This window comes from Oncorhynchus kisutch, unplaced genomic scaffold, assembly GCF_002021735.2.
Source record: "Oncorhynchus kisutch isolate 150728-3 unplaced genomic scaffold, Okis_V2 Okis01b-Okis20b_hom, whole genome shotgun sequence".
Classification (NCBI taxonomy): domain Eukaryota; kingdom Metazoa; phylum Chordata; class Actinopteri; order Salmoniformes; family Salmonidae; genus Oncorhynchus; species Oncorhynchus kisutch.
In genome coordinates this window covers 5,759,657-5,773,727 of record NW_022261978.1, presented here as the reverse complement: position 1 = coordinate 5,773,727, position 14,071 = coordinate 5,759,657, and the positions used below count along the sequence as shown (strand labels likewise).

General features: G+C 46.6%; 1 pseudogene; it reads left to right on the top strand.

The window, feature by feature from the left end:
• Positions 1-523: 523 nt before the first annotated feature.
• LOC116358823 (GTPase IMAP family member 4-like) lies at positions 524-7,213 on the top strand (annotated as a pseudogene).
• Positions 7,214-14,071: the final 6,858 nt, after the last annotated feature.

Genomic DNA, 14,071 nt, shown 5'->3' with positions numbered 1-14,071 from the left:
GAACAAACAGATCTGGGACCAGGCTAGACAACTACAGTATATAGTGATCAATGGAGTTGGAAAGATAACACACAGATCTGGGACCAGGCTAGGCAACTACAGTATATAGTGATCAATGGAGTTGGAAAGAGAACAAACAGATCTGGGACCAGGCTAGGCAACTACAGTATATAGTGATCAATGGAGTTGGAAAGAGAACAAACAGATCTGGGACCAGGCTAGGCAACTACAGTATATAGTGATCAATGGAGTTGGAAAGAGAACAAACAGATCTGGGACCAGGCTAGGCAACTACAGTATATAGTGATCAATGGAGTTGGAAAGAGAACAAACAGATCTGGGACCAGGCTAGGCAACTACAGTATATAGTGATCGATGGAGTTGGAAAGATAACAAACAGATCTGGGACCAGGCTAGACAACTACATAGTTACATTTGAAAATGTTTCATTTGCTATTTTGTGTCCAACACATTTCATTTTACACAGAGTTGTGGCTAATCCAAGGTTGAGTTGTCAGAGGAGGTTGATAATAGTGACACCCAATCAGATTTCAGCCTCTGTCTGTCCTGAGGTGAATTACTCCTCTCTTTGGCTAGAAATGACTAGTTACTGGTGAAACGAAACTTAACTCTGACTATAAGTTGCAGCACATAGCTTCAGCTCTCACTGTCACAACAGGGAACAATTAACAGACACGTGCAACTCCACTAAAAGTGAGTATTCAACTTAACTACCTTACTAATGAAATGTACAACAATGTATTGTAATAACTGGAGCACAATATGGAGTAAACATTTTATTTATACCAGGTTTGTTGACATTGATGCATACATAATCAAACAATGACATCACTAGACATGTCAAGACAATTTAATCAAAATAAACACGTTTCTTGGAAAGTCAACAATCACATTCTTCTGTTTGTATTTATACATGTGGTTTAATATTGGATAACAATGAAAGGAGAATTAGGTTTTTCACTTTTACCTGAAACATTTATCTTGTTTAATTGAATAGAAACCAGAGGGTCTAGGACAAGATAGTGTAGCACAGGTCTGGGTCTATGATATTTACCTAAGAGAGTTCAAGGGCTGATTTCCTCGTGTTGTTTCAGTCTTAATGTTTTGCTCATAAAATTGATGGGCCAAATTAAACCACCTGCATGCGAAATTCAGCCCGTGGGCCGTGGGTTGGGTAACCCTGCTATATATCTAATTGAAGTGGGCAAACCTTGAGTCAACACAGCTTATAGCAGGTTGTTGCTGTGAGGGACTGACGTGCAGGTTTCTTGGTACTGAGTGACAGGTCATTATACCACAGTGTACAGCAGGTTGTTGCTGTGAGGGACTGACGTGCAGGTATCTTGGTACTGAGTCAAATAACACCACATAGCATTACTCTTCTTATAGTTCATATTGTTTTAAAGTCAAATAACACCACATAGCATTACTCTTCTTATAGTTCATATTGTTTTAAAGTCAAATAACACCACATAGCATTACTCTTCTTATAGTTCATATTGGTTTAAAGTGAAGCGGCTGAGAAAAAATTATAATTTCATTTATGTGGACTTTGTTTTTTGCAATGAGGTCATCATATGTTTCTATGTTTTTGATTGGCCGACTGTAGCAGAGATGGAACGAGGAAGAGGAGGGACTCTGAAGATTCTGTTCCTGTTGACACTCTGTCTGCAAGCCTTCACTGGTCAATGCCAAGGTACACACACACACACACACACACACACACACACACACACACACACACACACACCCCCCGCGTACACATATACATGCTGCTCAAACACACTCCCGCGTACACATATACATGCTGCTCAAACACACCCCCGCGTACACATATACATGCTGCTCAAACACACCCCCGCGTGCACATATACATGCTGCTCAAACACACAACAGACCTTTCAGGGGCAGGTGCTCAAAATGAAAAAAGGCGAAATTGAGAAAATACTAAATGCCACTGTGGTGTAAATGTAACATGTTTAAATAGACCTATTTATTTAATTAGAAACTGTAAACAAGCTAGTTCAGCGCCTCCTAAAGACATGATTGACATGGAGAAAAGAGGGTGGGCTATCAGCTGATCGTTGATGTTGATGATTGATGCTGGTTAGATGTATTTATTTTACTGGTTGAGATTTACCTTTAGCTGATAGGAGTGTAGAGAAGAAGAAAAGACAATCAGACTTAAGTCTCTTCTTCCTCTCTTTCTGCTCCTATCAGCCAATCAGACTGAAGTCTCTTCTTCCTCTCTTTCTGCTCCTATCAGCCAATCAGACTGAAGTCTCTTCTTCCTCTCTTTCTGCTCCTATCAGCCAATCAGACTGAAGTCTCTTCTTCCTCTCTTTCTGCTCCTATCAGCCAATCAGACTGAAGTCTCTTCTTCCTCTCTTTCTGCTCCTATCAGCCGATCAGACTGAATGTGGATGATGATGATGATGATGATGTCGGCTAAATTTTTTTTTTTTCACCTTTATTTAACCAGGTAGGCTAGTTGAGAACACCTTTATTTAACCAGGTAGGCTAGTTGAGAACACCTTTATTTAACCAGGTAGACTAGTTGAGAACACCTTTATTTAACCAGGTAGGCTAGTTGAGAACACCTTTATTTAACCAGGTAGGCTAGTTGAGAACACCTTTATTTAACCAGGTAGGCTAGTTGAGAACACCTTTATTTAACCAGGTAGGCTAGTTGAGAACACCTTTATTTAACCAGGTAGGCTAGTTGAGAACAAGTTCTCATTTGCAACTGCGACCTGGCCAAGATAAAGCATAGCAGTGTGAGCAGACAACAAAGAGTTACACATGGAGTAAACAATTAACAAGTCAATAACACAGTAGAAACCAAAGGGGGAGTCTATATACAATGTGTGCAAAAGGCATGAGGAGGTAGGCAAATAATTACAATTTTGCAGATTAACACTGGAGTGATGAATGATCAGATGGTCATGTACAGGTAGAGATATTGGTGTGCAAAAGAGCAGAAAAGTAAATAAATAAAAACAGTATGGGGATGAGGTAGGTGAGAAAGGGTGGGCTATTTACCAATAGACTATGTACAGCTGCAGCGATCGGTTAGTCGCTCAGATAGCTGATGTTTGAAGTTGGTGAGGGAGATAAAAGTCTCCAACTTCAGCGATTTTTGCAATTCGTTCCAGTCACAGGCAGCAGAGTACTGGAACGAAAGGCGGCCAAATGAGGTGTTGGCTTTAGGGATGATCAGTGAGATACACCTGCTGGAGCGCGTGCTACGGATGGGTGTTGCCATCGTGACCAGTGAGCTGAGATAAGGCGGAGCTTTACCTAGCATGGACTTGTAGATGACCTGGAGCCAGTGGGTCTGGCGACGAATATGTAGCGAGGGCCAGCCGACTAGAGCATTCAAGTCGCAGTGGTGGGTGGTATAAGGTGCTTTAGTGACAAAACAGATGGCACTGTGAAAGACTGCATCCAGTTTGCTGAGTAGAGTGTTGGAAGCCATTTTGTAGATGACATCGCCGAAGTCGAGGATCGGTAGGATAGTCAGTTTTACTAGGGTAAGCTTGGCGGCGTGAGTGAAGGAGGCTTTGTTGCGGAATAGAAAGCCGACTCTTGATTTGATTTTCGATTGGAGATGTTTGATATGAGTCTGGAAGGAGAGTTTGCAGTCTAGCCAGACACCTAGGTACTTATAGACGTCCACATATTCTAGGTCGGAACCATCCAGGGTGGTGATGCTAGTCGGGCATGCGGGTGCAGGCAGCGACCGGTTGAAAAGCATGCATTTGGTTTTACTAGCGTTTAAGAGCAGTTGGAGGCCACGGAAGGAGTGTTGTATGGCATTGAAGCTTGTTTGGAGGTTAGATAGCACAGTGTCCAAAGACGGGCCGAAGGTATATAGAATGGTGTCGTCTGCGTAGAGGTGGATCAGGGAATCGCCCGCAGCAAGAGCAACATCATTGATATACACAGAGAAAAGAGTCGGCCCGAGAATTGAACCCTGTGGCACCCCCATAGAGACTGCCAGAGGACCAGACAGCATGCCCTCCGATTTGACGCACTGAACTCTGTCTGCAAAGTAATTGGTGAACCAGGCAAGGCAGTCATCCGAAAAACCGAGGCTCCTGAGTCTGCCGATAAGAATATGGTGATTGACAGAGTCGAAAGCCTTGGCAAGGTCGATGAAGACGGCTGCACAGTACTGTCTTTTATCGATGGCGGTTATGATATCGTTGAGTACCTTGAGTGTGGCTGAGGTGCACCCGTGACCGGCTCGGAAACCAGATTGCACAGCGGAGAAGGTGCGGTGGGATTCGAGATGGTCAGTGACCTGTTTGTTGACTTGGCTTTCGAAGACCTTAGATAGGCAGGGCAGGATGGATATAGGTCTGTAACAGTTTGGGTCCAGGGTGTCTCCCCCTTTGAAGAGGGGGATGACTGCGGCAGCTTTCCAATCCTTGGGGATCTCAGACGATATGAAAGAGAGGTTGAACAGGCTGGTAATAGGGGTTGCGACAATGGTGGCAGATAGTTTCAGAAATAGAGGGTCCAGATTGTCAAGCCCAGTTATCCCAGTTATCACGTGTTAAACAAATGTTAAGTGTTAAGGTGCAATCTCCTTACAGGGCAGACTGGTGAACAGGTGCAATCTCCTTACAGGGCAGACTGGTAAACAGGTGCAATCTCCTTACAGGGCAGACTGGTGAACAGGTGCAATCTCCTTACAGGGCAGACTGGTGAACAGGTTCAGTCTCCTTACAGGGCAGACTGGTGAACAGGTGCAACCTACGTATGGGGTGGAGGGTGACGAATTTGACAACAACTTGCGAGTAGTGGGTTCTGAACAACAATGACAGAAACATTTATTTTAAAATTATACTACAACCCAGAAGGGAGACTGGAGGGACAAAGGGGCATCTGCTCTGTAGATCCGTCCTCACACATGCCTGATACACAAACACACATTTCATTAGCTTTTCATCAAGACAATCACTATCAACTCAAGCACTTGTCTGTTTTCACAGATGCAGGCCACCCCTCTGACCTGAGGATAGTTCTGGTGGGGAAGACTGGATCAGGGAAGAGTGCAACAGGAAACACCATCCTGGGGAGAAAGATGGGGGGGTTTAAAGTAGACTTCACCGCTGGGTCTGTCACTGATCACTGTGAGAAACAGAGTGGAGTGGTGGATGGGAGGAAGATTGATGTCATCGACACCCCGGGGCTCTATGACACAAAACGGTCTAAAGAAGAGAGGAAAAGTGAAATAGAAAAGTCCATCTACATCACGCCTTCCTGCAGGTGATCAGACTGGGGAGGTTCACAGAGGAGGAGCAGAACACTGTGAAGTGGATCCAGGAGAACTTTGGAGAAGATGCCTCAAAGTACATCGTCATTCTGTTCACTGGTGGAGACCAGCTGGAGGACAAATCAATGGTGGACTTTCTGAATACGAGTCAGGAGCAATATGAAACTCGTCAATGTCTTTAAGGACAGAAATCATGTCTTCAATAATAAAAAGAAGAATGACAACACTCAGGTCCCAGAGCTGCTGAAGAAGATAGATGAGATGGTGATGAAGAATGGAGGAAAACACTACACCAATGAGATGTACCAGGACGTTCAGAGGAAGATCAAAGAGGAGGAGGAGAGGAAGAGACAGGAGAAGAAGGAGAGAGAGGAGGAGAGGAAGAGACAGGAGGAGAAGAAGAGACAGGAGGAGGAGATCAGAAAACGGGTAGAGAAGGCGAGAGAGGAGGAGAGGAAGAGACAGGAGGAGAAGAAGAGACAGGAGGAGGAGATCAGAAAACGGGTAGAGAGGAGGAGAGGAAGAGACAGGAGGAGGACAAGAGAAAGGAGGAGAAGAAGAGACAGGAGGAGGAGATCAGAAAACGGTTAGAGAAGATAAGAGAGGAGGAGAGGAAGAGACAGGAGGAGAAGAAGAGAAAGGAGGAGAAGAAGAAACATGAGGAGGAGATCAGAAAACAGGTAGCAAAGGCGAGAGAGGAGGAGAGGAAGAGACAGGAGGAGAAGGCGAGAGAGGAGGAGAGGACGAGACAGCAGAGGACGAGGAAGTTGTCGTCAGATGGCATATTGGGATTGTTAGCAACTGTTTTCACAGCGGTGGTAGCAGGACCATTAGCAATTCCAGTTGGAGCTGCTGTATTTGCAAATGAATTAGCTGAACATTTAGACGATTCCGATTAAATGAGGAAGAGGAGGCAATGTGAAGTACCACTCTCTTCCACATCTTAATGTCAAGTAGTAGCAGTACAATATATTAATACTGTACAATGACAACCATCATTGTTTGATTGTTCAACACTTTCTAACACGATCAGTTATTTACCATGTTTATTATTCAGAGGCTTAGGGATAATAACATACTGTAGGATGACATTTATAACTCAACAAAAACAAACAGACAGAAAAAAATCTGAAATCATGTTTCATTAACTCAGAGATAGTTAATAAGTTAGAATGGGTAAAGGCATTCTAGGTATCTAGATATCTACAGTATTGATGAATCTACCCTCCCTCACCGCTCTGTGTTCTCCCTCTATCCTTCCTCCCTGGTCTGTGTTCTCCCTCTAGCCTTCCTTTCTACTGTACCTCATTACTGTATTTCTACTGTACCTCATTACTGTATTTCTACTGTAGAAAGTAGTGCACTAGGGGCCTGGATGAGCTGGAAGAGATCAGAGGATTTGATCCTGATTCAATAACCCTCATCGATACCCTTAAATCACAAGGGTTATGCAAATATTAGAACCATCACATTTTTTGGGTTCAACAAGATCGTGTTGGTGTCCAGTTGTATCGATCAATTCTAGGGGATATTATTAATGACCTTGAAGAGACAATTTTATCCTGAATCGATAACCCTCACAGCCATCCTCCAATCAAAAAGGTAATGCAAATATTGGTTACTGTCACGCCCTGGTCAAAGTATGTGTTTGTCTTCATTTATTTGGTCAGGCCAGGGTGTGACATGGGTTTACTTTGTGGTGTGTTTTTGTATTGGGGTTTTAGTAGGTATTGGGATTGTGGCTGAGTAGGGTTGTCTAGGAAAGTCTATGGTTGCCTTGAGGCGGTTCTTAATCAGAGGCAGGTGATTTTCGTTGTCTCTGATTGGGAACCATATTTAGGCAGCCATATTCTTTGAGTGTTTTGTGGGTGATTGTTCCTGTCTCTGTGTTTGTAGTCACCAAATTAGGCTCAGTCACTTTGGATTTTCTTTTTTCATTGTTTTGGAAGAGAAGAGAACGAGCGCCATTCTCCTTGCGGAGATGGTGCTAAATACATCAACACGGTCGGTCCCTGGGATTGGGCTGGCCAACACGATTCGTTTTGCTTGGAAGGAAAAGGAGTTGGAGCCTTTAGGACGGGAAACTTTTGGAAGGATAATATTGATGGGGATTCTAAAGCTGACGGTGAAGGACGTGTTTTGTTTCCAAGGCAACTCGTTGGAGGGAGCATACGATGTGGCACTATATACAGAGGAGAAACACGATGATATCCTGAGAAGGGCAAGAGCAGTGGGAGGCGAGAGGCCGATGAGCCACTATGAAATAACAAGCCTGGCGAAGAATAACTTTAGGGTTGTAACTGTCAACATTTACAACCCATACGTTAAGGATGAAGAGGTGAGGGCCTTTCTGGGGAGATACATGGATAACGTCTCCTCAGCAAGGCACCTCAAAGACTCCCTTGGGTTTTGGAATGGGAGGAGAGGCTTCCAGGCCCTCCTCAGAGAGGACCCAAAGGGACATGGTGGCTACCTCCATCCTCCTGCTATGTTCTCCCTAGGGGCTGACAGGGGGACGTTGTTTTATACACGTCAGCCCCCATTTTGCAGGCGCTGTATGGCCTACGGCCACATATTCGCCTCATGCAGCACAAGAAAATGCAGATTTTGTGGATCTGAGGAACACGAGGCGAAGGATTGTGACAAGCCTAAGGCGTGCCACGGGTGTGGCTCGTCAGCACACCTGTGGCGGGGGTGCCCGGCTCGTCAGAGGTCATATGCGTCTGCGGCTGGGGGGGGAGCAGGAGCGGGGGATGGGGGAAGAAGAGGGGGGGAAGGAAGCAAGCCTCATGACCAGAGTACAGGTCCAGAGGGGAAGGCCGCAAGGAAGGAGGAGGAGCAAGAAGCGGCGGATGGAAGAGAGAAGGAAACGGAAGGCACGGGAGTAGGAGAACCAGGAAAAGCGGCAGAAGAAGGCAACCGAGTGGAGGAGCATGAGAGAGAAGAAAGCGAGGGAGGAGTGTTGGAGAAGGAGACGGTGGAAGAGCAAGTGGACTGGGGGGAAAGTGCCCTGGTGGAAGAGATGAGGGGTATGGTGGAGGAGCTGGTGGGGGGGGAGGGTGGTATCTCTCCACTACCGCCATCACCAAAGAAGAGAATGAAGAGGAGGGTGCGATTGGCCGACAGTGAGAGGGAGGGGATGGCCAAGAGAGTGATGGGGGTGGGAGAAACCTCTGGGTTGCTGCTGGTTTCCCCAGGCCCTCAACTTCTGTTGGGTGGGGACACACCTAACAAGACTCAGGACTGGGTACAGGAGGAGGTGGGGAGTTTTTTGTTTGGGGACTCAGCCTCCCCGATTTTTTTCCAATCCAGCTGCAGCACTGGGGAGGGGGAGGATTGTGGGGGTAGACCCAGGGTGCAGGGCACCCCGGAGCCAAACACTATTCCTGCATCCTGGGTTGGTGAGATGGAGGAAGAGGGGGGGATGTCGGGAGTACGGATGGTGTTTTCACCGGTAGATATGGAGCAGGGGAGCATCGGGTGAGTCTCCTGTTTTTGTTTTTTTCTGTCTGGGTTTAGAATTTGAGTGTATTACATGTTTTTATTTGATTCTTTCATGGGGTCTAATTTTACTTTTGTTACTTTAAATGTAAGGGGTTTAAGGGATTTTGTTAAGAGGAGGGCGGTTTTTAGTTATTTGGAGGGTGTGGGGTTTGATTTTTGTTTTTTACAGGAGGTTCACCTGAGGGATGGAGGGGATGTTAGTAGGTTTAAGAGGGAGTGGGACAAGGGGGAGTCGGTTTGGGGTATTGGGGGGGTGCACTCATCGGGGGTAGGGATTTTGTGTGGGCACAGGGAGGTAAAAGTGGAGGATTCTTTTGTGGTAATGCAGGGGAGGGTTATAGGGGTGGATGTCACGATAAGGGATTGTAAATTTAGATTAGTGGTGGTGTATGGGCCACAGGTGGTGGCAGACAGGAGGGAGATGGTGGACTGTCTGACGCCCCTGTGTGTCACAAATAGGAAATTAGTGATAGGGGGGGATTTTAATACAGATTTAGGAATAGGGGGGGATAGCAGTGCAGGCGCCATTACCAGGCTAATGGCTTGCCATGGTCTGGTTGATGGTGGTCTGCACACTACTCCGAAAATGGCCGGTCCTACATGGCGCAACTCCAGGGGGGTTGAGCGGAGGCTCGACTATATTTTTGTACCCAGGTCTTTGGGTAAGTTGTCTGGGCGGCTGTTGCCTGTTTTCTTTTCGGATCACGACGGGGTGCTCCTGCAGGTGGGGTCTCCAGTCTGCCTCTTTGGTAGGGGGTACTGGAAGTTAGATCGGGATGTGCTGGAGGAGCAGGCTTTTGTTGACAGGTTTTATGATTTCTTTTGGAGGCTTGAAGGCCTCCGGTCCATGTGCGAGGGGGTGTTAGAGTGGTGGGAATTAGTTAAGGTGAGGATTAGGGCTTTTATAATAGGGTATTGCAAGAGGAAAAAAAGGGAGGAGAGGAGGGAGGTGGATCGTATCCAAAGGTTAATTGAACTCGAGTATGAGGCAGGCAACCTCGGCGGGTCGTTTGACTGGGAGAGATCCGCTACCCTAAAGGCGCAGCTCAGGGAGTTGCAGGAGCGGAAGGCTCGAGCTTTCCTGGAGCGTGCGCATAGTGGCTTTCTAGAACACAATGAGACTTGTTCCGCTATGTTCTTTAAGTCGGTTAGGGCCAGACAGAGTAGGAAGGTAATGCATGGCATTAGGGAAGAAAATGGTAGTATAGTTAGAGAACCAGAGGATATGGTCAGGGTGACAACTGATCATTTCCAAGGTTTATTTAAGGAAAGGGAAATAGATGTAGAGCAGGGAAATGTGTTTTTAGAACACTTGTCCAGGCGGTTGCCGGAGGACATTAGAGAAGTGATGGAGGCCCAGATTTCACTAGAAGAGGTTGAGAGCGCTCTTAGGAGGATGGGAAAAGGGAAGGTGCCTGGGATGGATGGGCTGCCGGCTGAGTTTTATCTCAAGTTTTGGGGTATACTTGGACCAGTGGTCCTCGAAGTCTTGAAGGCCATCCTTGAGACGGGGGTCCCGGGGGGATCAATGGCTGTTGGTGTGCTGTCACTTTTATATAAGAAGGGGGAAGTAACAGACCTTGGCAACTGGCGGCCATTGACCATGCTGTGCGTAGATTACAAGCTACTTGCAAAGGTTTTAGCAGACCGGTTGCGCACAGCCCTTCCCTACGTCGTTCATGAGGATCAGACGTGCGGGGTAGAGGGCCGCTCTATTAGATGGAACCTACAGTTAATCAGGGACTCCATCGCTTGGGTTGAAGATAGAGGACTGCCTTTAATGGTAGCAGCGCTAGATCAGGCGAAAGCCTTTGATCGCGTGAATAGATCCTTTTTATTCAGAGTGTTAGGTCGATTAGGATTTGGGGAGAAGTTCATAGGATGGATTCGTACATTATATGTCGGAGCGGGGTGCCGAGTTAGTGTAAATAGTCACTTGGGTGACGTTTTTGACCTCTCGTCTGGGGTCAGGCAGGGGTGCCCACTCTCGGCTCTCCTCTTCGTTCTGTACATGGAGCCTCTGGGGGCTGCCATTAGGGCAGACACAGGGGTGGAAGGCTTGTTGATCCCTGGAAGTGGTGGGCTGCGTGTTAAGATGACGCAGTACGCCGACGACACTTCCTTGCTGCTGTGCAAGGACTCGTGCCTGACAAGGTCCCTTGCCATCTTTGGGGATTTCACCCGAGCGTCGGGAGCGGTTCTGAACCATGCAAAGTCTTCCGTCAAGTTTTTCGGTAGATGGCGCGGTAGAACGGATGTGCCCGGGGGGTTATCTCTCTGTGAGGGGGCCCTGAGGATTCTCGGGGTCCATTTTGAGACCTCCGGCTCAGCGACGCTGAACTGGAACATGCGTATCGCAGTGGTACAGAGGAAGCTAGCAATGTGGAAGGCTAGGTATTTGTCTTTTATGGGCAAAGTCCTGGTCCTAAAGGTGGATGTGTTGCCGTCTCTTTTGTATTTGGCGTACATCTACCCATTGCCGGCTTGTCTGAGGAGGCCTCTAGTGAGGCTTGTGTTTCAGTTCATGTGGAGTGGCAGGTGCGAGTGGGTCGCCAGGGCGCGCATGATCTGTCCCATCGGGGAGGGAGGTAGGGGGGTACCACATTTCCCCCTCAAGCTGGACACAATTTTTGTTTCTTTCTTGTTAACGGAGCTTGCTCATCCAGTGATACACCCATCCGGTTACCTCCTGCGGGTGTTCTTCTCATATCAGGCGAGAAGCATAATGGTGTGGTCTAACACGGGTCCTCGGGCAGAACAGCTGCCGTGGCACTTTGGTCATGCGGCCAAGTGGCTGCGTGCGCACCCTGAGGTTGAAGTTGCCCGAGTAGGTTTAGATCACAGGCACCTGTACGAGGAGGCCAGAAAGGCAGGGAGTCCGGTGCCTGTAGTGGGCATCTCGGAAGTGGTCTGGGAGGGAGTGCAGACGCGGGGTCTGGACAACAGGCTCAAGGACCTGAATTGGTTGAGCCTCCATAGGTGCTTGCCGGTACGTTCCATCATGTACCGGTATAGTTTGGTGCAATCCCCCACCTGTCCAAGATCCTCTTGTGGCAGGGAGGAGACTGTGCGCCATGTCTTTTGGGACTGTGCCTTTGCCGGAGTAGTATGGTCTAGGGCACGGGTGTTGTTAGGTTTGGTAAGGGGGGATTTTGTATTGACGTGGGCCAGGTTAGAGAGAGGTGTAGGGAGAGCGAGAGGGACGGATAGGGACAGGTTTCTGCTCTGGCTTCTCATGAGTCTCTTTAAACGGGGGCTGTGGGAAGCCAGGCAGAACATGGTGAAGACAGGGAGAGATTGGGGGGTGGAAGGGATAGTGAGGAGGGTGGAAGGAGATTTGAGGGGGAGGATGAAGAGGGAGGAGAGGAAGTGGGGGCAGCATGCTGCTCGGGAGAGGTGGAAGGGGGGTTTAGGGCTGGGTGTCATTTAGATTTGTAAGGGGATAGATTAGGGATGGGGAGATAGGGAAAGGTATTTTGTAGGGTGACGGGAGGGAAGATGCTCCCCTGAGGTTTTGTTTGGGGTTTATGTTTAGTTAAATTAGTTAAATTAAAATACCATTATTTGAGTATGTATGAAAATTATGAGTTGTAAAGAATGAATGGTATTGAAGATAATAAATTATTTTTTATTAAAAAAATAAATAAAAAATAGGCTGTATAGGTTTTCACATTCCGTTTGTTGTTTTTGTATATTTGGTTATTTCATGTATAGTTCAATTTTACATTAAAGAACATGAGTAACCACCACGCTGCATTTTGGTCCGATCCTTGCTACACCTCTTCGTCGGAGGAGATAGAAGAAAGCCGTTACAGTATGCAAATATTGGTTACAGTATGCAAATATTGGTTACCTATGAGACTACCTATGTATTTCGGTGCGCTATGCATTTTGCATAAATGTGATCACCACAACACTAAGGGGCCTCTAAATTATTTTTTTATTATTATATTTTTTTACCCCGTTTTTCTCCCCATTTTCGTGAGATCCAATTGTATCCTTTTACGATCTTGTCTCGCCGCTGCAACTCCCCAACGGGCTCTGGAGAGGTGAATGTCGAGTCAATCGTCCTCCGAAACAGGACCCGCCAAACCGCGCTTCTTAACACCCGCCAATCAACTGACAACCGAGGTCCGTCTGCAGGTGCCAGGACTGCCAAAAGGAGTCACTAGAGCACGATGAGCCAAGTAAAGCCCACCTGGCCAAACCCTCCCCTAACCCGGACAACGCTTGGCAAATTGTGCACCGCCCTATGGGACTCACCGTGAAGGCCAGTTGTGGCACAGCCTGGGATTGAACCCAGGTCTGTAGTGATGTCTCAAGCACTGCAATGCAGTGGCTTAGACCGCTGTGCCACTCGGGAGGCTGGGGGCTCCAATTTTTTTAATGGACTGGATCTTTATATTTACCAGTTGGGTCCTGTTTAGTAATTATGAAATCAGAACCTCTTGTTGATGATAATCTAGCATTTTTATAGAAGTGGTTAAAACATGCTAATAATGGTTCAATGAGTACATCAGAAAAGATTTGGTACACCTCAACTGGTGTTTCAGCCCTGGAGTTTCCCCAGACTTAAAGGCTTCAATTGCATCAAGATGTTCCTCCTTGGAAATCATTTTTGTTAACATTTCTCTGTTGAAGATTTAAAAATAATAATTTGGTGCATTTTCGCCCATATTCCATTCAGTTAGCTTTATTTTTTCTAATAAATTACACTTGATCTTTGTTGAATAAGATCACCATTTCTTTTGGGGTTTCCTTTAATGTATTCTATGCCTCTATGGTACAGTTTTTATTACTATCTATCTGTACTGTTAGTCCTTCAATTTCCTTTGTTAATATGGTCACGGCTCCTCCTCTACAGTGCAGGGGGTGGTTCCTCCTGCAGGCAGAGGAGGGTCGTTAGTGATTGGAGTCAACTGGGCTCAAGGTATTTAAACTGCTGCTTCACTAATTTGTCTGTCTGTCTGTCTGTCTGTCTGTGCTCCTCCAGGTATGAACCTGTTTTGTTTGTAGTTTTGCATAGTTGCATTGTCATTCACACACACATCCATGCACTTTACATACACCTTACATTATGATACTTCCACACCTCATACCTTTTTCTTACTTTAAAGTTAATAATTTGTTTACAATAAAGAACATGTTTTTAAGGGGTCTGAATTCCGAATGCACTGTATATCAGTCCGTTGATTATAATGAAGAGCAAGACGTGCCGCTCTGTTCTGGGCTGAAGCTTAACTAGGTCTTTCCTTGCAGCAA